The following is a 24,546-nucleotide window of genomic DNA, read 5'->3' as shown; positions in this document are numbered from 1 at the left end:
TTCACACGAATGCTGCCATCAATCCACGGTTTCTGGTTAGGGAATGTTTTAATCGTTGCTATGGGAACGACATCTTCAACGCACGTTCTAATGAACTCGCACACCGTATCAGCGTATTCGTCAATGTTGTTGTCTGACGCAATACGAAACATCTCCCAGTCCACGTGATGGAAGCAGTCTTGGAGTGTGGAGTCAGCTTGGTCGGACCAGCGTTGATCAGCGTGGGAGCTTCTTGTTTTAGTTTCTGTCTGTAGGCAGGGATCAACAAAATGGAGTCGTGGTCAGCTTTTCCGAAAGGGGGGCGGGGCAGGGCCTTATATGCGTTGCGGAAGTTAGAGTAACAATGATCCAGGGTCTTTCCACCCCTGGTTGCGCAATCGATATGCTGATAAAATTTAGGGAGTCTTGTTTTCAGATTAGCCTTGTTAAAATCCCCAGCTACAATGAATGCAGCCTCCGGATAAATCGTTTCCAGTTTGCAGAGAGTTAAATAAAGTTCGTTCAGAGCCATCGATGTGTCTGCTTGGGGGATATATACGGCTGTGATTATAATCGAAGAGAATTCTCTTGGTAGATAATGCGGTCTACATTTGATTGTGAGGAATTCTAAATCAGGTGAACAGAAGGATTTGAGTTCCTGTATGTTTCTTTCATCACACCATGTCACGTTGGCCATAAGACATACGCCCCCGCCCGTCTTCTTACCAGAAAGATGTTTGTTTCTGTCGGCGCGATGCGTGGAGAAACCCGCTGGCTGCACCGCTTCGGATTGCGTCTCTCCAGTTAGCCATGTTTCCGTAAAGCAAAGAACGTTACAGTCTCTGATGTCCCTCTGGAATGCTACCCTTGCTCGGATTTCATCAACCTTGTTGTCAAGAGACTGGACATTGGCAAGAAGAATGCTAGGGAGTGGTGCACGATGTGCCCGTCTCCGGAGTCTGACCAGAAGACCGCTTCGTTTCCCTCTTTTTCTGAGTCGTTTTTTTTTTTTTTTTTTTGGTCGCTGCATGTGATCCACTCGGTTACACTGGTTGTAAGGCAGAACACAGGATCCGCATCGCGAAAAACATATTCTTGGTCGTACTGATGGTGAGTTGACGCTGATCTTATATTCAGTAGTTCTTCTCGGCTGTATGTAAAGAAACCTAAGATGACCTGGGGTACTAGTGTAAGAAATAACACGTAAAAAAACAAAAAACTGCATAGTTTCCTAGGAACGCGAAGCGAGGCGGCCATCTCTGTCGGCGCCGGAAGTACCTCCAACACTACATGAAGAGAGACCGAACACAACAACATATAGCAAGGCAGCAACGCATGGTAGCAACACAACATGGTAGCAGCGCAAAACATGGTACAAACATTATTGGGCACAGACAACAGCACAAAGGGCAAGAAGGTAGAGACAGAAATATACATCACACAAAGCAGCAAAGCAACTGTCAGTAAGAGTGTTCATGATTGAGTCTTTGAATTAAGAGATTGAGATAAAACTGTCCAGTTTGAGTGTTTGTTGCATCTCGTTCCAGTCGCTAGCTGCAGCGAACTGAAAAGAGGTGCGACCCAGGGATGTGTGTGCTTTAACAGAATGTGACTGGCAGAACGGGTGTTGTATGTGGAGGATGAGGGCTGCAGTAGATCTCTCAAAATGGTGATTGAGGCCTTAGAGGGTTTTATAAAAAAGCATCAATCAGTGTGTTTTGCGACGGGTATACAGAGATGACCAGTTTACAGAGGAGTATAGAGTGCAGTGATGTGTCCTATAAGGAGCATTGGTGGCAAATCTGATGGCTGAATAGTAAAGAACATCTTGCCACTCGAGAGCGCCCTTACCTGCCAATCTATAAATTACCTCTCCGGAATGTAACATGGGTAGGATGGTCATCTGAATCAGAGTTAGTTTGGCAGCTGGGGTGAAAGAGGAGCTATTACGATAGAGGAATCCAAGTCTCGATTTAAGCCTGCAGCTAAAGTTAGCTATATGATATATGCTGAGAGAAGGACAGTGTACAGTCTAGCCATACTCCCAAGTTCTTGTATGAGGTGACTACCTCAAGCTCTAAACCCTCAGTTGTAGGAATCACACTGGTGGGGAGAGGGGCATTTTTCTTACCAAACCACATTACCGTTGTTTTGGAAGTGTTCAGAACAAGGTTAAGGGTAGAGAAAGCTTGTTGGACACTAAGAAAGCTTTGTTGTAGACCATTTAACACAAAATCCGGGGAGGGGCCAGCTGAGTATAAGACTGTATCATCTGCATATAAATGGATGAGAGAGATTCCTACTACCTGAGCTATGTTGATTTAAATTGAGTGTGGGGCCTAGGATTGAGCCTTGGGGTACTCTCTTGGTGACAGGCAGTGGCTGAGATAGCAGATTTTTTGACTTTATACACTGCACTCTTTGAGAGTGGTAGTTAGCAAACCAGGCCAAACACCCCTCAGAGACACCAATACTCCTTATCCGGCCCACAAGAATGGAATGGTCTACCGTATCAAAAGCTTTGGCCAAGTCAATAAAAATAGCAGCACAATATTGCTTATAATCAAGGGCAATGGTGACATCATTGAGGACCTTTAAGATTGCAGTGATGGGGGAGACAGGCCAGGGCAAAAAGGTGAACAGATCGCCAGGTGGAAACCAAGCCGGAGAGATTACAGCTACCAAGGTTTCCTTTTTCCAAGCTATATGGAGGGTGCTCTAGGAAACAATCAGCAGAGACCTGAGGACACCATCCAACCTGGAACTGAGCTGCCAGGCTTGCAGGACAGGCCAGATATGGCTTCAATTAGCACTGAGGTGTGAAGTAAAAGGTGTTGGGGCCTTTGGGCCCAACAAGTGGCAGGAATCTTTGAAGCGCCCTTTGAAGCCCCCTACTGCTGTTCAAAGACCATTCACTGGCATTTTCTACAAGAAATCTGCCTCCAGAAATAAAAGCTTCTCCCAAGTCAGTGTGACACCTACTGCCGTTGCCTGCTGCACTGCACTATTCCCTATGTAGTGCACTATATAGGGAAAATGGTGCCATTTGCAGTACGGCCCTAGAGAACAGAGTCAATCTCACCTCCCTGTATTGATCCCCTCCAGTGGAGGAGAGGTATGAAGGACGAGTACAGCTTCAAGTGGCCAGGTCCACCTTGAACCGTTTCGATATAAAAGTGACGATGAGACTATACGTCAGTGCCTGGCCCCCACAGTGTTTTAAAAGCCCTCCATTAAGCTAGAGACGGTTAGCTTTTTTGTTGATTATGTGTGGATGAGAAGGGCTATAGCCTACACTCTACTCAAGGCTGAGGGCCTTGTGGTAATCATGTGCACATGGCATCCACAGGCACTGTTCAACAGCATACTGTTGTTCAGAACCCACATACAATGCCGAAGCCGTTGCCTTTATTTTGTCAGTGAGTCTTTCAGATTTGACATCATGGAATTATACCTGATGAACACTTGCATGAAATTTAATTAGACCGGAAGGGAATTGTTGAAAATGGGAATGAAGGGTAGAATAAAATAACTAGATTAGAGGATGACTGAACATGATCATGATTAATGTGTGTCTGTGTGTAAGAGTTTTAAAGAGAGCACTGCTAATGGGACACCAGGGATGCTGTTGTCCAGACTCCTGCGTCTTTGTCAGAGTAGCAGCAGAGCAGGTGCAGGAAGTCAGTGGTTCTTCCAGAACAGAGCCTATAGGAGCAGAAGAGCACAAGGCAAGGCAGATGTGGCCCACCACTCCTCAGTCATCAGGGATAAGGAGCTCAACGGACATGCTCTCTATGGACTAGTATAGCCCCAGCAGACACTGGAAGATTATATGCCTCTTACTTTAACGCCACGCTGTTGTATCTCGTAATTGGGACCAGGAGTTTTTCATGGCCCTGCTCGTAATCCTGTAGCAGGTCAGAAGTGGAGGTGTCGTATCCAGCTCTTTGGAGGTCTTGGTTGGCTATGAGAGTGCATGCCCATCTTCAATGACTGAGAGGCTCTCTCATGAGTTCTCTCTTTAGGCCTGTTTCATATTGTCTGCATTCCAAATGCACCCTTTCCCCTATTTAGTAGATTAGGGAATAGGGTGCTATTTGGGACAAACCCTTTTGTATTCCACACAACTCAGGGACCTGGATGCCTTCCAGAGCTCTCTGAACCAGCTGGTATAGATGGCAAATTAATTAGGTCTAATCCTTATATGATTAAGGCTTTTTTTTGTTCTTACTGCTGCTCACACTGTAGAAAATGCAGTAAAGTTGGCAGTGATCTGCCATCCATCTCTGTCACCAGTCCCCTCTCCTCTGGGGAGCTGTACATCTGTCACAAGTCCCCTCTCCTCTGGGGAGCTGTACATCTGTCACCAGTCCCCTCTCCTCTGGAGAGCTGTACATCTGTCACCAGTCTCCTCTCCTTTGGAGAGCTGTACATCTGTCACCAGTCCCCTCTCCTGTGGAGAGCTGTACATCTGTCACCAGTCCCCTCTCCTGTGGAGAGCTATACATCTGTCACCAGTCCCCTCTCCCCTGGGGAGCTGTACATCTGTCACTAGTCCCCTCTCCTCTGGAGAGCTGTACATCTGTCACCAGTCCCCTCTCCTTTGGAGAGCTGTACATCTGTCACCAGTCCCCTCTCCACTGGAGAGCTGTACATCTGTCACCAGTCCCCTCTCCCCTGGAGAGCTGTACATCTGTCACCAGTCCCCTCTCCATTGGAGAGCTGTACATCTGTCACCAGTCCCCTCTCCACTGGAGAGCTGTACATCTGTCACCAGTCCCCTCTCCTTTGGAGAGCTGTACATCTGTCACTGCATTTTTAGAAGGGGTTCTCTTCGCCAGGCACGGCCCGCCTTTGTATTCATTTAGAAGTTTGCAGAAAAAGCTTGGTGCAGTCAGCGCAACATGATTGCACTAATGTTATAAAGTGGTGTAATGGGGTGCAAGCTCATTTGCCACTGTTTTAGGATGCGTTGATTAGGCTACTTAACCTTTAGGAATAAAACGCTAACCGATACTGTGTTGCTCATTAAAACATCCTGCTTCACTTGGCATTTGTTGATGGAGAGAGAACTGCTGCCGGTCAGCCTACTGGAAGCATATAATTGGATTGATCAACTCTGCCATGTAATTGCACATTGCTGAGCGGGTTTTTGTTTGTGTTGATTGTAAGCAGGAAGTGTGTCCGCGATTTTTGTTTGATCCTATCCTCTCAGCTCTCCTGTTGTTGACTTTCATGGGTTGACTTTACTCCTCTTAATCAAAACAGTTTTCATGTTGACTTAGATTGTTTATTAATTTACTGAAACAGAGGAGCAGTTGGCATGACAGCTTTTGTTTGCTCTTTGTTCTTTGCATTCTATTGAAGGCATGGAAATGTGATGGAGGGATCAGGCAGTAAGAACGGAGGTGGCGTGGCAGGCTGTGGGATACTTAACAGTTGGGGTCTGCAGTCTGCCCCACCATGCTCCCACAGTTCTCTCTCCACCACCATCCATGTTAATGGAACGTCTTAGAGAACCCAGATTAACTTGACTTTCAGCAATATCCTGTTTTACACGCCTCTCTATTGCATGACAATATTGTAATGAAACGAAGGTCCTCAGCAGTAGGATTAGATCTGATGTGTTTCACTGGGACAGGGGCATTGAAGAATGATAGGAGTCAAAGTAGTGCTCAAGAGTGTATGACTACATTAAGGACTAACACCACTCCTCTTGGAAGACTGGATCAACATTGTCTTAATGGCTTTGCCTCCAGTCCTGTACTGTAGATGCAGTCAGAGCTTTCTCAAAGTTCCTCATAATCAAATGTTAATATGCATCCAGAAGGACTGTCTTTGTACTGCAGGCTTATGTGATCTTCCCGAGGCCAAGGAAAGGGCAGCGCATTTCTTAATGCAAACTAAGTCCCGTATCTCACCTGCAAAAGCCTGAGAACTAATTCAGGATTAGTGCAAAAACTTCCTCAATGAGTGAAACAACTCGCCTACCTCGTCGCTGCCGGTGAACGTAGCAGCACATCATGCTATTTGAAGATATGGCTGTCTCTAACTGCAGGCTGGCACATTTGCATTGAAGTAGAGCGGCTTTAGGATGTAAATAACATCACAAGATATCAGTCTGTCTTTTTTTGTCATCCAGTTGTGTCAGTAGAGGAGAGAATTGGTTTGAAAGTGTCTTCGTGCTGTAGGATATAGTGTGGTTGTTTCTGTAGGTAGAGGTTGAGGTGAGTTCAGTGTCTGGAGTTTGATGCATGTTTGTTCCCCAGATACTTTATTAACCCAACCATGTTTGGATTTAAACTGTAAAAGATGCCGTTGAATCTGTGGTTCTGAGTAATTATGAAGCACCTGTTTGAATATGATTATATCCATGTAATATGCAAGTCAATTTCAGTTGGAGTGAAACTTTGAAGTTAGATTTCATGCAATCGATCTACTGCATTCAATATGTATCTGATTTGCTACACTCTCTCTCCCCTCTCTGTCTTTGTCTGTCTTTCTCTCTCTCTTTTCTGTCTGTCTGTGTCTCTCTCTCTCGCTCGCTACGAATGTCTTGCCCCTCAGGCCTTCAAGAGGTGCCCAATCTGCCAGGGCACCAAGGCTATAAACCAAAATGTGGTTCTAACATCTTCAATATGCACCTCAGATTTTGATAAGAACACGCGCCGTTGCATCCCCGACATGTCTGTCTTTTCTTGTAGCCTTCTTCGGGAGCTGCGATTCTTGTGAGAAAAACCCGGTCACATGACAGGCATTGGCTAATAAGAATTGATATATCTGAGAGAGCCATGTGAGTAAAAGGTGCTTCGAGGAGGTGCGATTGGCAGCTGGGAGAAGGGAATTATAATTATTATGTTCAGCCCAAGGGCACAAAGGATATTTTTTTAGGGGCATTCTGGCCACACAAGGGAGCATCAATGTGCATGGCTGCCAAGGCCGCAAAGAAATTCGAGGCATGCCACCCTGTCTTTATACTTTCCTGGGATTTCTGTCCCATCTCTCTCTTGTGCTGGGACCTGGGTGAGGAGACCTAGGCGGCATCTGAAATGGCACCCTGTTCCATATATAGTGCTCTTTACTAGGTCCCAGCGCTCCCCAAACAGCAGGTGCACAAGACACCAGTCACTTATCACCGTCCCTAATGGGAACCGAGGAGAGAAGAAGCTAGTTGTCTTTATGCTTCGTGCCTGTGTACACAGCCCTGCATTCTGTACAGCAGCCCAGTTATGTGGGAGGTGAGTTTGCTTAGCCATCAATCTCTTTTCCTCAGATGATTATTCTGCTCTGAGCAGTCTTATGCTAAGCAGGTGTATTTTTCCTCTTAGTAATTCAGTGTTACTGATTGAGCTGGTGGGTTTGGTGTCTTTGTGCAGGGTATACATTAGGAGGCTTTGGAAGCAGCGGACACTGCAGATGTGACAGTCCAGGCCTGGGTAAACTACGGCCCAAGGTTTGAGTTAAAAAATGTTTTGTTAACAGTAGTCTTTCTTCATAGAGTTGTATGGTTTGTTTAACTTTGCAATCATCAAATTGTATCTGTCTCATGCGCCAAATACAACAAGTGTAGACCTGACAGTGATGGTGCTTACTTACAAGCTGTAACGGTTTTCTAGTGGTGATGAAGGAGAGTCGGACCAAACTGCAGCGTGTCGATTGCGATCCATATTTATTAAACAAAACGTAAACACGACTAAAAACTAAACACGACTAAACACTACAAAACAATAAACGTAATGAAAACCGAAAACAGCCTATCTAGTGCAAACTAACAGAGAGTACAAGTAAGACACTAAGGACAATCACCCACGACAAACTCAAAGAATATGGCTGCCTAAATATGGTTCCCAATCAGAGACAACGATAAGCACCTGCCTCTGATTGAGAACCACTCCAGACAGCCATAGACCTTGCTAGACAACCCACTAAGCTACAATCCCAATACCACCACCAAAACCCCAAGACAAACACACCACAATTACAAAAACCCCATGCCACACCCTGGCCTGACCAAATACATAAAGATAAACACAAAATACTTTGACCAGGGCGTGACAGAACCCCCCTAAGGTGCGGACTCCCGAACGCACCTCAAAACAATAGGGAGGGTCCGGGTGGGCGTCTGTCCATGGTGGCGGCTCCGGCGCGGGACGTGGACCCCACTCCTTTAATGTCTTAGTCCCCTCTCCCTTCGTCCCTGGATAGTCCACCCTCGCCGCCGACCATGGCCTAGTAGTCCCCACCCAGAACCCCACTGGACTGAGGAGCAGATCGGGACTGAAGGACAGCTCGGGACCGAGGCAGCTCGGGACTGAGGGGAAGCTCGGGAGTGAGAGAAAGCTCGGGAGTGAGAGAAAGCTCAGGAGTGAGAGGAAGCTCAGGAGTGAGAGGAAGCTCAGGAGTGAGAGGAAGCTCAGGAGTGAGAGGAAGCTCAGGCAGGTAGATAGATCTACCAGCTCCTGGCTGGCTGGTGGTTTCAGCAGATCCTGGCTGACTGGCAGATCCTGGCTGACTGGCAGATCCTGGCTGACTGGCAGATCTGGAAGAGTCTGGTTGACTGGCAGATCTGGAAGAGTCTGGTTGACTGGCAGATCTGGAAGAGTCTGGTTGACTGGCAGATCTGGAAGAGTCTGGTTGACTGGCAGATCTGGAAGAGTCTGGTTGACTGGCAGATCTGGAAGAGTCTGGTTGACTGGCAGATCTGGAAGAGTCTGGCTGACTGGCAGATCTGGAAGAGTCTGGCTGACTGGCAGATCTGGAAGAGTCTGGCTGACTGGCAGATCTGGAAGAGTCTGGCTGACTGGCAGATCTGGAAGAGTCTGGCTGACTGGCAGATCTGGAAGAGTCTGGCTGACTGGCAGATCTGGCGGCGCTGGGCAGACTGGCGGCGCTGGGCAGACTGGCGATGCTGGGCAGACTGGCGGCGCTGGGCAGACTGGCGGCGCTGGGCAGACTGGCGGTGCTGGGCAGACTGGCGATGCTGGGCAGACTGGCGGCGCTGGGCAGACTGACGGCGTTGGGCATACTGGCGACGCTGGGCAGACTGGGGGCACTGGCGGCGCTGGGCAGACTGGCGGCACTAGCTGCTCCATATAGGCTGACAGCTCTGGCGGCTTCTTACAGACTGACCGCTCTGGCGGCTCCGTGCTGACTGGCAGCTCCTTGCAGACTGGCAGCTCCTTACAGACTGACAGCTCTGTGCAGACTGACAGCTCCGTGCAGACTGACAGCTCCTTGCAGACTGGCAGCTCCATGCAGACTGGCAGCTCCATGCAGACTGGCAGCTCCATGCAGACTGGCTGCTCTATGCAGACTGACAGCTCTGGCTGCTTCATGCAGACTGACATCTCTGGCTGCTCCATGTAGACTGGCTGCTTCATGCAGACTGGCAGCTCGGGCTGCTTCATGTAGACTGACAGCTCTGGCTGCTCCATGCGGACTGACAGCTCTGGCTGCTCCATGTAGACTGACTGCTTCATGCAGACTGCTAGCTCGGGCTGCTTCATGTAGACTGACAGCTCTGGCTGCTCCATGCAGACTGACAGCTCTGACTGTTCCATGCAGACTGACAGCTCTGGCTGCTTCATGCAGACTGGCAGCTCTGGCTGCTCCATGTAGACTGGCTGCTTCATGCAGACTGGCAGCTCGGGCTGCTTCATGTAGACTGACAGCTCTGGCTGCTCCATGCGGACTGACAGCTCTGGCTGCTCCATGTAGACTGGCTGCTTCATGCAGACTGGCAGCTCGGGCTGCTCCATGCAGGCTGGCAGCTCTGGCTTCTCCATGCAGGCTGGCAGCTCTGGCTGCGCTGAACAGGCGGGAGACTCCGGCAGCGTAGGAGAGGAGAAAGGCTCTGGCTGCGCTAAACAGGCGGGAGGCTCCGGCAGCGCTGTAGAGGAGGAAGGCTCTGGCTGCGCTAAACAGGCGGGAGACTCCGGCAGCGCTGGAGATGAGGAAAGCTCTAACAGCGCTAGATAGGCGGGAGACTCCGGCAGCGCAGGAGAGGAGAAAGGCTCTGGCTGCGCTAAACAGGCGGGAGGCTCCGGCAGTGCTGTAGAGGAGGAAGGCTCTGGCTGCGCTGAACAGGCGGGAGGCTCCGGCAGCGCTGTAGAGGAGAAAGGCTCTGGCTGCGCTAAACAGGCGAGGCACACTGAAGGCCTGGTGCGTGGTGCTGGAACTGGTGGTACTGGATCGAGGACACGCACAGGAAGCCTGGTGCGGGGAGCTGCTACCGGAGGGCTGGGGTGTGGAGGTGGTACTGGATAGACCGGACCGTGCAGGCGCACTGGAGCTCTTGAGCACCGAGCCTGCCCAACCTTACCTGGCTCGATGCCCACTCTAGCCCGGCCGATACGAGGAGCTGGAATATACCGAACCGGGCTGTGCACCCGCACTGGAGACACCGTGCGCTCCACAGCATAACACGGTGCCTGCCCGATCTCTCCAGCCCCCCGGTAAGCACAGGGAGTTTGCGCAGGTCTCCTACCTGGCATAGCCATACTCCCTGTAAGCCCCCCCCCAAGAAATTTTTGGGGCTGACTCCCGGGCTTTCTTGCCAACCGTGTTCCCTCGTATCGCCGGCTCCTCTCTCCGGCTGCCTCTGCTCTCCTAAGTGCCTCCACCTGTTCCCATGGAAGGCGATCCCTTCCCGCCAGGATCTCCTCCCATGTGTAGCAACCCTTGCCATCCAATATATCGTCCCATGTCCAATCCTCATTGCGCCGCTGTTGCTGCCTTTGTTGCCTCTCCTCTTTCGGCTGCTCCTGCCTGTTGACACGCCGCTTGGTCCGTTGGTGGTGGGTGATTCTGTAACGGTTTTCTAGTGGTGATGAAGGAGAGTCGGACCAAACTGCAGCGTGTCGATTGCGATCCATATTTATTAAACAAAACGTAAACACGACTAAAAACTAAACACGACTAAACACTAAACACTACAAAACAATAAACGTAATGAAAACCGAAAACAGCCTATCTAGTGCAAACTAACAGAGAGTACAAGTAAGACACTAAGGACAATCACCCACGACAAACTCAAAGAATATGGCTGCCTAAATATGGTTCCCAATCAGAGACAACGATAAGCACCTGCCTCTGATTGAGAACCACTCCAGACAGCCATAGACCTTGCTAGACAACCCACTAAGCTACAATCCCAATACCACCACCAAAACCCCAAGACAAACACACCACAATTACAAAAACCCCATGCCACACCCTGGCCTGACCAAATACATAAAGATAAACACAAAATACTTTGACCAGGGCGTGACAGAACCCCCCCCCCTAAGGTGCGGACTCCCGAACGCACCTCAAAACAATAGGGAGGGTCCGGGTGGGCGTCTGTCCATGGTGGCGGCTCCGGCGCGGGACGTGGACCCACTCCTTTAATGTCTTAGTCCCCTCTCCCTTCGTCCCTGGATAGTCCACCCTTGCCGCCGATCATGGCCTAGTAGTCCCCACCCAGAACCCCACTGGACTGAGGAGCAGATCGGGACTGAAGGACAGCTCGGGACCGAGGCAGCTCGGGACTGAGGGGAAGCTCGGGAGTGAGAGAAAGCTCAGGAGTGAGAGGAAGCTCAGGAGTGAGAGGAAGCTCAGGAGTGAGAGGAAGCTCAGGAGTGAGAGGAACCTCAGGAGTGAGAGGAAGCTCAGGAGTGAGAGGAAGCTCAGGCAGGTAGATAGATCTACCAGCTCCTGGCTGGCTGGTGGTTTCAGCAGATCCTGGCTGACTGGCAGATCCTGGCTGACTGGCAGATCCTGGCTGACTGGCAGATCTGGAAGAGTCTGGTTGACTGGCAGATCTGGAAGAGTCTGGTTGACTGGCAGATCTGGAAGAGTCTGGTTGACTGGCAGATCTGGAAGAGTCTGGTTGACTGGCAGATCTGGAAGAGTCTGGCTGACTGGCAGATCTGGAAGAGTCTGGCTGACTGGCAGATCTGGAAGAGTCTGGCTGACTGGCAGATCTGGAAGAGTCTGGCTGACTGGCAGATCTGGCGGCGCTGGGCAGACTGGCGGCGCTGGGCAGACTGGCGGCGCTGGGCAGACTGGCGGCGCTGGGCAGACTGGCGATGCTGGGCAGACTGGCGGCGCTGGGCAGACTGGCGGCGCTGGGCAGACTGGCGGTGCTGGGCAGACTGGCGATGCTGGGCAGACTGGCGATGCTGGGCAGACTGACGGCGCTGGGCAGACTGGCGACGCTGGGCAGACTGGGGGCACTGGCGGCGCTGGGCAGACTGGCGGCACTAGCTGCTCCATATAGGCTGACAGCTCTGGCGGCTTCTTACAGACTGACCGCTCTGGCGGCTCCGTGCTGACTGGCAGCTCCTTGCAGACTGGCAGCTCCTTACAGACTGACAGCTCTGTGCAGACTGACAGCTCCGTGCAGACTGACAGCTCCTTGCAGACTGGCAGCTCCATGCAGACTGGCAGCTCCATGCAGACTGGCAGCTCCATGCAGACTGGCTGCTCTATGCAGACTGACAGCTCTGGCTGCTTCATGCAGACTGACATCTCTGGCTGCTCCATGTAGACTGGCTGCTTCATGCAGACTGGCAGCTCGGGCTGCTTCATGTAGACTGACAGCTCTGGCTGCTCCATGCGGACTGACAACTCTGGCTGCTCCATGTAGACTGACTGCTTCATGCAGACTGGCAGCTCGGGCTGCTTCATGTAGACTGACAGCTCTGGCTGCTCCATGCAGACTGACAGCTCTGACTGTTCCATGCAGACTGACAGCTCTGGCTGCTTCATGCAGACTGGCAGCTCTGGCTGCTCCATGTAGACTGGCTGCTTCATGCAGACTGGCAGCTCGGGCTGCTTCATGTAGACTGACAGCTCTGGCTGCTCCATGCGGACTGACAGCTCTGGCTGCTCCATGTAGACTGGCTGCTTCATGCAGACTGGCAGCTCGGGCTGCTCCATGCAGGCTGGCAGCTCTGGCTGCGCTGAACAGGCGGGAGACTCCGGCAGCGTAGGAGAGGAGAAAGGCTCTGGCTGCGCTAAACAGGCGGGAGGCTCCGGCAGCGCTGTAGAGGAGGAAGGCTCTGGCTGCGCTAAACAGGCGGGAGACTCCGGCAGCGCTGGAGATGAGGAAAGCTCTAACAGCGCTAGATAGGCGGGAGACTCCGGCAGCGCAGGAGAGGAGAAAGGCTCTGGCTGCGCTAAACAGGCGGGAGGCTCCGGCAGTGCTGTAGAGGAGGAAGGCTCTGGCTGCGCTGAACAGGCGGGAGGCTCCGGCAGCGCTGTAGAGGAGAAAGGCTCTGGCTGCGCTAAACAGGCGAGGCACACTGAAGGCCTGGTGCGTGGTGCTGGAACTGGTGGTACTGGATCGAGGACACGCACAGGAAGCCTGGTGCGGGGAGCTGCTACCGGAGGGCTGGGGTGTGGAGGTGGTACTGGATAGACCGGACCGTGCAGGCGCACTGGAGCTCTTGAGCACCGAGCCTGCCCAACCTTACCTGGCTCGATGCCCACTCTAGCCCGGCCGATACGAGGAGCTGGAATATACCGAACCGTGCTGTGCACCCGCACTGGAGACACCGTGCGCTCCACAGCATAACACGGTGCCTGCCCGATCTCTCCAGCCCCCCGGTAAGCACAGGGAGTTTGCGCAGGTCTCCTACCTGGCATAGCCATACTCCCTGTAAGCCCCCCCCCAAGAAATTTTTGGGGCTGACTCCCGGGCTTTCTTGCCAACCGTGTTCCCTCGTATCGCCGGCTCCTCTCTCCGGCTGCCTCTGCTCTCCTAAGTGCCTCCACCTGTTCCCATGGAAGGCGATCCCTTCCCGCCAGGATCTCCTCCCATGTGTAGCAACCCTTGCCATCCAATATATCGTCCCATGTCCAATCCTCATTGCGCCGCTGTTGCTGCCTTTGTTGCCTCTCCTCTTTCGGCTGCTCCTGCCTGTTGACACGCCGCTTGGTCCGTTGGTGGTGGGTGATTCTGTAACGGTTTTCTAGTGGTGATGAAGGAGAGTCGGACCAAACTGCAGCGTGTCGATTGCGATCCATATTTATTAAACAAAACGTAAACACGACTAAAAACTAAACACGACTAAACACTAAACACTACAAAACAATAAACGTAATGAAAACCGAAAACAGCCTATCTAGTGCAAACTAACAGAGAGTACAAGTAAGACACTAAGGACAATCACCCACGACAAACTCAAAGAATATGGCTGCCTAAATATGGTTCCCAATCAGAGACAACGATAAGCACCTGCCTCTGATTGAGAACCACTCCAGACAGCCATAGACCTTGCTAGACAACCCACTAAGCTACAATCCCAATACCACCACCAAAACCCCAAGACAAACACACCACAATTACAAAAACCCCATGCCACACCCTGGCCTGACCAAATACATAAAGATAAACACAAAATACTTTGACCAGGGCGTGACACAAGCCCTTAACTAACAATGTGGTTTTAAGAAAAATAGGTGTTAGGTAAAAAAATAGATACATTTAAATAATAATAACAAATAATTAAAGAGCAGCAGTAAAATAGCAGCGGGGGCACAGGTTAGTTGCGGTAATATGTACATGTAGGTAGAGTTCAAGTGACTATGCATAGATGATAAACAGAGTAGCAGCAGCATAAAAGAGGGGGGGATAGGCTTCGTGTCTCAATGTGTTGTATGTCAACTCATGTCTACAGAACTGTCTTCATCTCCCCCAGAGAAATTCACAACAACTTGTCCAATGTCAGTGAGAATCAAAGCTAGCTGATTGCCCTGTAGTTCACTGCTGTAGTGTCATCATTTGAGTAAGTGTTGTCTTATATTTCCCTGCGATTATACACTCACATTTGAGTAAATAGTTGATTGAGTAAAATCCCTTAAAAGGACAAACTAGAGTGAAAAGTCATAATAGTATAGCAGTATTTCCCTTAATGTTCCTATGGAAATGTGTCAGAATGGTGGTGTGTACTGTATAATTCATACTCTCTCGTCCTCTCTTTCTCTCCCTGCACCACCTAGTTGCATGACATCACTGTAAACTCAGTCATGTGTCAGTTGGGCCTCTCCCCAGCTCTGATGTACCTGATTCTCAACTCCACGCTGTTGAATAATGAATGTTTAAATCTATTTCTGCCGCTGCCTGTCATTTGCTGTTCCTCTCCCCGGTACTTCCTGGTATGTGCCGCAGGCTGCCGTACGCACTCCGCAGGAGACGCAGCCGGCCCCTTTGAGAGGGCTTAGTTACCCCCCGCTGTTGGACCGGCACTTTCCAGGATGCTCCTCTTATTGTCTGAGTGGGAAAGTTTTCCCTTCAACACCTTACTCTGTCTGTCGCTTTCTGTCTGTCGCTCTCTCTGTGTCTTTCTGTCTGTGTCTCTGTTTCTCTATGTGTCTCTGTCTGTCTAAAATGTCCTCACCACCCCCTCTGGACACCTTTCTGTCTCTTGTTTCCACAGGAGATGATTATCGACAAGGTGAACGGCCAGTCCGTCCCGCACTACCTGATCTATGACATCATTAAACTCAACGTGAGTAGTGCCGTGCCTGCTGTGCCTGGTCAGCTGAAAATGTGTAGCCTCTGATGTGTTGCCCCTGTCATTCCCTGACGAGGTGCCAGACATACCAGGCCTTAGTCAGTACGCCCAAGGTCAGCCAGTACACCAGGTCTATTGGCACACTAAAGCCCCATCAGCAGCTCCTCTGACCCCTGTGTTTAATAGTTAATATCTCTATCTACATTGTTAGCCCTGCCACTGTCCATGGTGGCAGCCAGTCTGTGTGTCAGACTGATGAATGCTGCCTGGGAGGAGAGGAGCGGAGCTCAATCTGCCTGCTCCCCAGACCCCTCCACTCTCTGGTCAGCCAGTCAGCCAGTAGGACTCAGTAAAACCTGACCGTAAAGATCCAGGACACTGTCCAGGATGCACGTGCTAACGTCACAGCAGCCAATCGCTAAACATGTTTTTGCAAAAACATACATCTCAGTACATCAGTACATCTCTATCATAGCCATTTCAGAGTTGCCTCCCTGGACCACAATCCTGTTTTGCATGTTTGTAGTCCTCAGACTTTCTGAATGTTTAACTTCCACAAATCACATGTTTGTTTTTCTATTTCACAAGTTCTGTTGTATACACCAACTACTGAAGACACTCCGCTAAGGAGCATTGAGCTTGATGGTCTTCTTCTCAACTGAAACTAATTATCAATTTACTGCTGATTAGTTACCTGGGCGATCATTCCCACTGACATCTATGTACAGAGAATATTTGTTATAGAAGACTAAAGCTGAATCCCAAATGGCACCCTATCCTCAACATAGTACACTACCTTTGACCAGAGCCCTATGGTCCCAGTAAAGAATAGGGTACTACTCGGGACGCACATTGATTATGTATTCCCTGGCTTCATCCACATCACACATTTTCACTGAGCTGTGAGATTGCTGCCGTTTATTTCAGGGGGAAATGGCATATAGGCTATTAACAGATAATATTCCTACTGATGTCTAATGAACTCATAGCCGGTGCTGATGCCAATCTCAATGCTAGGCTAGCTAGGCCTTTACCAGGCAGGCTCAGAGATGAATGCGCGTGCATGAAACAGTCTGCCAGCCAGTCTGTCAGTCCCTATTCTGACCTAATAATAGAAAGGATGGATTCCAGGAGGATGGATTCCAGGAGGATGGATTGAGGCCATTATGTGGAGTGTGTCGCCTCCTGCCGCCATCGATCAGTGGATCACACAGGGAGGGAAGTAGAGGGTCTTGGTGAAGGCAGTGGTGGGGGCTAGGAGGGAGGTGGTGGTACAGAGGTTAGCAGCGCTGTTTAGCTCCCCGAGCCGTCATTAAGCGCTGCACAATTGATCCCCAGTACCCAGCCCATTATTGGCCTGCTCTATCATCCCAGTCAGACTGCCCAGCCTAGGCACCAGGCTCCACACAGAGACAGTCACAACTTATTTTGTCAAGACACAATCAATCGCCACTATTCTCTAATCGTTTGTCTGCTTTGCTGCCAGAATCATTGCTCCTTGGTCAGATCATTATTGTAGAAGACGATGTGTTCTTGAAGACAAGTGGGTTGTAATAATGATCTATCCATTTGGGCCTATGTGGCTGTAATCTTTGAAAGGAAAGGATGAGGTTACAAAGCTTAGGTTGGAGTTGTGTGCAGTAGAACAGAGTCGATTGGCTACTGTTACAGTTTGTTTGATATGGATTATCACTTCATGCTGCATTACTCTGTTACGGTACATTACCTCAACAGTCATCCTACACGATGCCACAATGCTGGTCCCTTGTCTATGACTAGGTGCCTCTCGAAAACATGACATTGCTTGACCTCAATCACCACCCGGAGACAAGGGGGAGAAAATGATATTTTCTGCTGTTGCCAGGGGTTATGAAATAAGCCTTTTTTTTGTTTTCCTGGAAAGGTCCTGTCGGTGTCTGCTCCAGAGTTAAACCATACCACTCACTGTCAGCCACCAACAGGAGAATCCAAGAGCTGTGTCATGATAAAGACACAATGTCACTGTAGATTTATCTCCATATTTAATATATTTCATCACCGTTTCTGCTTTTTGGATTTTGTAATGGAAAGACATTGACTTGAAATTAAACAGCCAATGGCCAAGTCATTTCTGCAATTGACATCATACACAGATGTCCCCCTAATGTTCCTATTGCAGTCAGGTGTGTCATTAGGTGTGGCAGAATGAAATTATGTTCTCATTGTGTAAGGCATGTGTGTTTGAGGGAACGCTCGTAGGGAGCCCGTTGCGTGGCAACCCGGTTGGACTCATTACTCTGTCGTGCCTGCTAAGGTAACTGGTCTGTGGGCGTGTGAAGCCTTGTCACCTCCAGTCCCTTCCGCCTCACCAGTCACCTGGTGGCCACAGTAAGTGGCATGGGATATCTGCTCCTGGGTATAGAGCCAGGGCTCGACCACTCAGCATACGTCACATCAGCAGCATCTGAGGGGGGTGTCTGTCTGTCTGTCTGTTTGTCTGTGTGGGGGGTCTGTCTGTCTGTCTGTTTGTCTGTGTGGGGGTGGGGTCTGTTTGTCTGTGTGTTTGTGTGGCGGGGGGGTGTAAGTCAACCAAGGATGCAGGAAGGAATCTACAGTACCAGTCAAAGTTTGGACACCTACTCATGGACACCTTTCTTTTGAATTAGGTTACTTTCCATCTCGCATACATTTGTCATGCATGTCTCTTCCTCGCATCATTTTTGACTTTTCTGACTACAAATAAAGTCCCATGAATGGCATATCGCTGCTGAATGTAGTGGTAGCCATGCTGGTTAAGTGTGCCTTGAATTCTAAATAAATCAGACGGTGTCACCAGCAAAGCACTGCCACACCATCACACCACGTCCTCCCTGCTTCACGGTGGGAACCACACATGCAGAGATCATCCGTTCACCTACTCTGCATCTTACAAAGACACGGGGGTTGGAACCAAAAATCTCAAATTTGGACTCATCAGACCGAAGGACAGATTTACACTGGTCTAATGTCCATTGCTCGTGTTTCCTGGCCCAACAAGTCTCTTCTTCTTATTGGTGTCCTTTAGTAGTGGTTTCTTTGCAGCAATTTGACCGTGAAGGCCTGATTCACAGTCTCCTCTGAACAGTTGATGTCGAGATGTCTGTTACTTGAACTCTATGAAGCAATTATTTGGGCTGCAATTTCTGAGGCTGGTAACTCTAATGAACTTATCCTCTGCAGCAGAGGTAACTCTTTGTCTTCCTTTCCTGTGGCGGTCCTCATGAGAGCCAGTTTCATCATAGAGCGTGATGTTTTTTTGCGACTGCACTTGAAGAAACATTTGAAGTTCTTTAAAATGTTCAGATTGACTGACCTTCATGTCTTAAGTAGTGATGGACTGTCGTTTCTCTTTGCTTATTTGAGCTGTTCTTGCAATAATATGGACTTGGTCTTTTACCAAATAGGGCTATCTTCTGCATACCAAACCTACCTTGTCACAACACAAACGCATTGAGAAGGAACGAAATTCCACAAATTCACTTTTTACAACGCACACCTGTAAATGTAAAATGCATTCCAGGTGACTACCTCATGAAGCTGGTTTAGAGAATGGCAAGAGTTTGCAAAGCTGTCGTCAAGGCAAAGGGGGGCTACTTTGAAGAATCTCAAATATTTTTGGTTACTAAATGTTATTTCATAGTTTTGGTGTCTTCCCTAATATTCTACAATGTAGAAAATAGTAAAAATAAAGAAAGGTGTCCATGAGTAGTTGTCCAAACTTTTGACTGGTACTGTAGATTCCTTCCTGCATCCTTGGTTGACCCCCCTAAGAGCTCTTATATGATGCTCTGGATTGTGGCTTGAATAGTACTATTTCTGTATTAATGAACCCATTCCTGAGATTATAAGCGTGTTTCCTTGCTTCATTCTATGCAGCTTTTCCAATTAATTCAGTATACTGAGACAATATTTGTTTTTTTGTGTTTCTTTTGGGGGGGTAAATTGAATTAGGTTATTTTCTATCTTACATACATTTGCCATGCATTGATGTCTTCCTTGCATAATTTTTGGCTTTTCTGTCCATACAAATAAAGTCCCATGAAATTAATTATGATAATCGACTCCTATAGAGATTTGTACTTTGCCTGGGTCAGGTTTATGCGCTTTTCAAACTTTCAAAAGGTTCCACTTTGCATTTACCATTTTTTGAGGGAAAAACAAAATGGATAAGTAAGAACAAGGTTGGAGAAGGGTGGTCTTTCTTGCACTTGGCTACCTGGGGTGGCAGGGTAGCCTAGTGGTTAGAGCGTTGGACTAGTAACCGGAATGTTGCAAGTTCAAATTCCCGAGCTGACAAGGTACAAAACTGTCGTTTTGCCCCTGAACAGGCAGTTAACCCGCTGTTCCTAGGCCGTCATTGAAAATAAGAATTTGTTCTTAATTAACTGACTTGCCTAGTTAAATAAAGGTAAAATAAATGTTTAAAAAACTCTTATAGCAGGTATACTAAACTCTGAACTGTACCTGAGCAGAGAGTCTGAAGGGAGGACTGCACATGCCCAGAATAATTGTTTTGTAGCTGTGTCACGTCGTTCTGGTTCTCTCGCCTGATGACGCATCTGACAGATGGTGTAAAACTGGTTGGCTTTGATACCAGTTGTTGCTCCAGGAACATGAAGCTCTGCTTTGAGTTGCTGTGCATTGGATTCAATTCTCACTCAAAGCTGATAAATCTTCTTAAAATAAATTAACTATACTCTCGCTTTTCGTCTCACTGTATGTTCACGTAATCCCTTCTTCCAATCATCCATTAAAAATAGCAGTAGTTGTATTTGCCCTCACAAAGGTTGTGGCTTCATCCCAGATGGCACCCTATTTCCAATATAGTCTACTACTTTTGACAAGAGCCCTATGGGAACTGGTTAAATGCTGTGCACTACATAGGGAATCTGGTGCCATTTGGTACGCAGACAGGATATTAAAGAGTTGGAGACGAGCCATGTCACAGAAGCTACTGCTGAAGTAATATACAGCTTCTGAAGAGCTTCACTTTCACTAAAGTTGAATCAAACAGCATTGTAATTAGCCCTCACAGCAGCACTCTTGATATGTGGGGTATTATTCCCTGAGCTGCTTTATAGAAGGTTCAGTTGTTGATGGTCCTCTGTCCCTACACAGTGATGAGCTCCTCAGCTATGACTCCTGCTAGCACCGAGAGGCCCTAAATGCAGTCAGTCCATCAGTTCTTCATTTGGATAGGTCAGTCTCCAAGCAGAAAAGTATTGAAATGACCCAAAGTATCCAATAGAGCACAGTCAGCTCCAAAAGCATACTATCGCTAACCCAACACACAACCATAAGGTCCTCCTTGATTCCCCTGCTTTACGTTAAAGACTCGGGCTCCCGAGTGGCGCAGCAGTTTAACTGCATCTCAGTTCTGGAGGCGTCACTACGGACACCCTGGTTCGAATCCAGGCTGTATCACAACTGGCTGTGATTGTGTTCCACCCTATGGGACTCCCAATTGGCCCAGCATCGTCCGGGTTTGGCTATTGTAAATAAGAATTTGTTCTTAACTGACTTGCCTAGTTAAATCACTTTAAAAATATATATTTATATCTCCCTGTAAGGCTCTTTTGATACCACACAATAAAGCTCTCAGAAGTGTAAAGGAAATATTCTTAATTGCCCCTGTGTTTTCCCAGCATGAAAGTATTGAACTGACCCTAAACTAGACCACATTCGGCTCACATTAGATGCAGTGTGTAGGACCAAATCCAACCCAGTACCATCAATCCCTGCCTTACATGTAAGACCTTCATCCTCATGTAATGCTCTTTGATACCACACAAAGCTCTTGAGGAGAGGCATGGCCTTTACACAATGGTGCAGAATACACACATTGATACTTTTTTTGGTCACTTAGCAGACGCTCTTATACAGAGCAACTTACAGGAGCAAAGTGCCTTGCTCAAGGGCACGTTGACAGGTTTTTCATCTAGTCAGCTCGGGGATTCAACCCAGCAACCTTTTGGTTACTGGCCCAACCTCTTAACCGCTAGGCTACCTGCTGCCCCCTTGACCTATTCCACAATTTGTTGTGTTACAGCCTGAATTCAAAATGGATTAAATATTTTTTTTAATCGCGCCATCTACACACAATTCTCTATAATGAGAAAGTGAAATCATATTTTTTGTTAAAATTTTTGCAAATGTATTGAAAATAAATTACAAAAATATCTCATTTATTCACACCCCTGAGTCAATACATGTTATAATCACCATTGACAGCGAATACAGCTGTGAGTCTTTCTGGGTAAGTCACTAATAGCTTTGCACACCTGGATTGTACAACATTTGCCCATTATTCTTTAAAAAATTCTTCAAGCTCTGGCAAGTTGGTTATTGATCATTGATGGACAACGTTTTTTTGTGTGTGTGTGTGTTTTTACCGCCTTTTTCCTCTCCAATTTCATTCCTGTCTCATCGCTGCAACTCCCCAACAGGCTCAGAAGCAAAGGTCGAATCTTGCCTCCCCCCGAAACATCCACCCGCTTAACCCGGAAGCCAGCCGCACCAATGTGTCGGAGGAAACACCATTCACCTGACGACCGAGGTCAGCCTGTAGGCGCCCGGCCTTCCACAGAGTCGCTAGAGTGCAATGAGCCAAGTAAAGCCCCCTGGCCAAACCCTCCCCTAACCCAGACAACACTGGGCCAATTGTGCACCACCCTATGGGACTCCCAATCACTGCCGGTTGGAATACAGCCTGGGATCGAACCCGGGTCTGTAGTTGACGCCTCTGCACTGCGATGCAGTGCCTTAGACCACCTCTCGGGATCCCAGACAACCATTGACTGTCTTCTTGGTAAGCAACTTCAGTGTAGATGTGGCCTTGTGTTGTAGGTTATTGTCCTGCTGAAAGGTGAATTCCTCTCCCAGTGTCTGGTGGAAAGCAGACTGAAGCAGTTTTTCCTCTAGGATTTGCCTGTGCTTAGCTCCATTCCGTTTATTTTTTATCCTGAAAAACTCCCCAGTCCTTAACAATTTACAAGCATACACGTAACATGATGCAACCACCACTATGCTTGAAAATATGGAGTGGTACTCAGTGATATGTTGTATTGGATATGCCCCAAACATAACACATTGCATTCATTATAAAAAAGTTAATTGTTTTTCCACATTACTTTCGTGCCTTATTGCAAACAGGATGCATGCTTTGTAATATTAGTATTATGTACAGGCTTTCTTCTTTTCACTCTGTCAATTAGGTTAGTATTAGTATTTTTCTGCTATCACAGCCATTAAACACTGTTTTAAAGTTACCATCGGCCTCATGGTTTCCTTCCTCCCCGGCAACTGAGTTAGGAAGGACACCTATCCATTTCATTTACTGCTCTAATTATGTTGGTAACCAGTTTATCATAGTAATAAGGCACCTCAGGGGTTTGATATATGGGCAATATTTCACGGCTAAGGGCTGTATCAAGGCACTCCACCATGCGTCATGCAGAAGAACAGCCCTTAGTCGTGGTATATTGGCCATATACCACACATCCCCGAGGTGCCTTAAACTGGTTACCAACATAATTACAGCAGTAAAAATAAATGTTTTGTCATACTCGTGGTATACGTTCTGATATACCACGGCTGTCAGACAATCTGCATTCAGGGCTTGACCCACCCAGTTTATAACAAGGAATACATAGCTTGTGTAAAACTCAATTATAAACCCAATAGGAGTGCCTTCCAACTACTCCACCTCAATTTACACTTGAAGCAGTCAGCCAGCCAGTCATGTCTTTCATTTAGCTTACCGGAATGTTACCGCAGCCAGATCAGAAAACCCACAATCAGTGTCAATGCTTTTTGCATGTAGGCTACGCTACATCAAGGCCCTATGAGAAGTCAATAGAAAGTAGAATGCTGAGTCTATGATGATGAAGAACATGAGGATGACTAGGATGATGATAGTGAATGATGAAGATGCATATTCTGTAATGCAGTTAACACTCAGCCTGCCTGTCAGCACCTCCAGTGGTCCACTCCTGCTAATGAGTCAATGGGGCTGGTGTTTTTAATGAAGCAGATCCAAGCAGATAAGACTGCCATCGGAAGGGGAAGGCTACTGTAGGAATTCTAATTTGTATTAGGATCCCCATTAGCTGAGGCCATATTGTCACTCTGGCGCTCTATTATTAGTACTTCATCATTTCTTTATTCTCATTCTATTTCATTCACTTTAGTGAATATTATTTTCTGTGCTATTTTCTTGCTGCAGAGTTTTGTATTCCCTTTGCTGTATGTATAACTAAGCGTTGGAATTTGAATGTAAACTTGACTTCCCGTGGACATTACAGTAACTGAGATAAGAGCCTTTATGAAGCCACTAAGATGCTGTGTTCGTTTTACTAATAAGTTGCTTCTGTCTCAGCTACATCCAGCTCCTTCCTTGGCAAATTTAGGCCTTGTAGTCCATCCTTGTTTCTGCCCGTTTTCAGGGTCGTATTCATTAGGCACCAAACGGACTGACCGTTTGGTACCTAATGAATACGACCCTGGAGTGTGGCCCTTGTGAGCCCTGAGGTTTGGGAGACGTAACATGCTACTCTGGTCTGTCTGAAGCTAAAGGCTCCTTTTCTCAGAAACTGTGTGAAAAACAGAAGTGGAGGACATTAGACGAGACCCGTTGGCATGGTGACCTCACTAAAATGTTTATTGAATATATGCTCATTGCCTGTGGCTTCTAACTGCATAGAGATATGATGACCCTGGGTCTAGCTACCCCAAGAGAACTCAACAATCGCTCTCTCTCTCTCCCTTTACCCCTCTATCTCTCTCGCTGTCTTTTCTCTTTCTCTGTACCTCTTTTCTCTCGCTCTCTCTCTCTATTCAGTTCATCAGTTCATGATTATTCAGACCTGTACACAGTTGCCATGGCACTGGATTGGCAGCTCGTCTCCTTGTCATATCTAGACAATCTATCAAGCGGAAGATGAGAGATTGGATTTTGTTTGAAAATATGAATATGAACCATTGAACTGTGGGGAGATATTAGCCCTACTTTGATTGACATTGCATTAGTAAGTCAGGTTTTGCATCCATT

At 48.1% G+C, this 24,546-nt stretch overlaps 1 long non-coding RNA gene across 11 annotated transcripts in view; it reads left to right on the top strand.

Moving 5' to 3' along the window:
- The window catches only part of LOC121846491, a 154,876-nt gene that overhangs the window by 43,893 nt on the left and 86,437 nt on the right, over nucleotides 1-24,546 (top strand). For 9 of the 11 annotated variants that reach the window (XR_006083366.1, XR_006083360.1, XR_006083365.1 and 6 more), the window contains 3 exons: nucleotides 6,547-7,217; nucleotides 7,356-7,432; nucleotides 15,402-15,473. This is a non-coding gene — a long non-coding RNA (uncharacterized LOC121846491). Of the gene's footprint in view, nucleotides 1-6,546; nucleotides 7,218-7,355; nucleotides 7,433-15,401; nucleotides 15,474-24,336; nucleotides 24,524-24,546 lie in introns of all 11 variants that reach the window. The other 2 variants (XR_006083367.1, XR_006083361.1) reach the window with 2 other exon arrangements.

The sequence above is a fragment of the Oncorhynchus tshawytscha genome, linkage group LG05 (assembly GCF_018296145.1).
Source record: "Oncorhynchus tshawytscha isolate Ot180627B linkage group LG05, Otsh_v2.0, whole genome shotgun sequence".
Lineage (NCBI taxonomy): Eukaryota > Metazoa > Chordata > Actinopteri > Salmoniformes > Salmonidae > Oncorhynchus > Oncorhynchus tshawytscha.
Note: the sequence above shows the minus strand (reverse complement) of the source record. Positions and strands in the feature narration are given on the sequence as shown.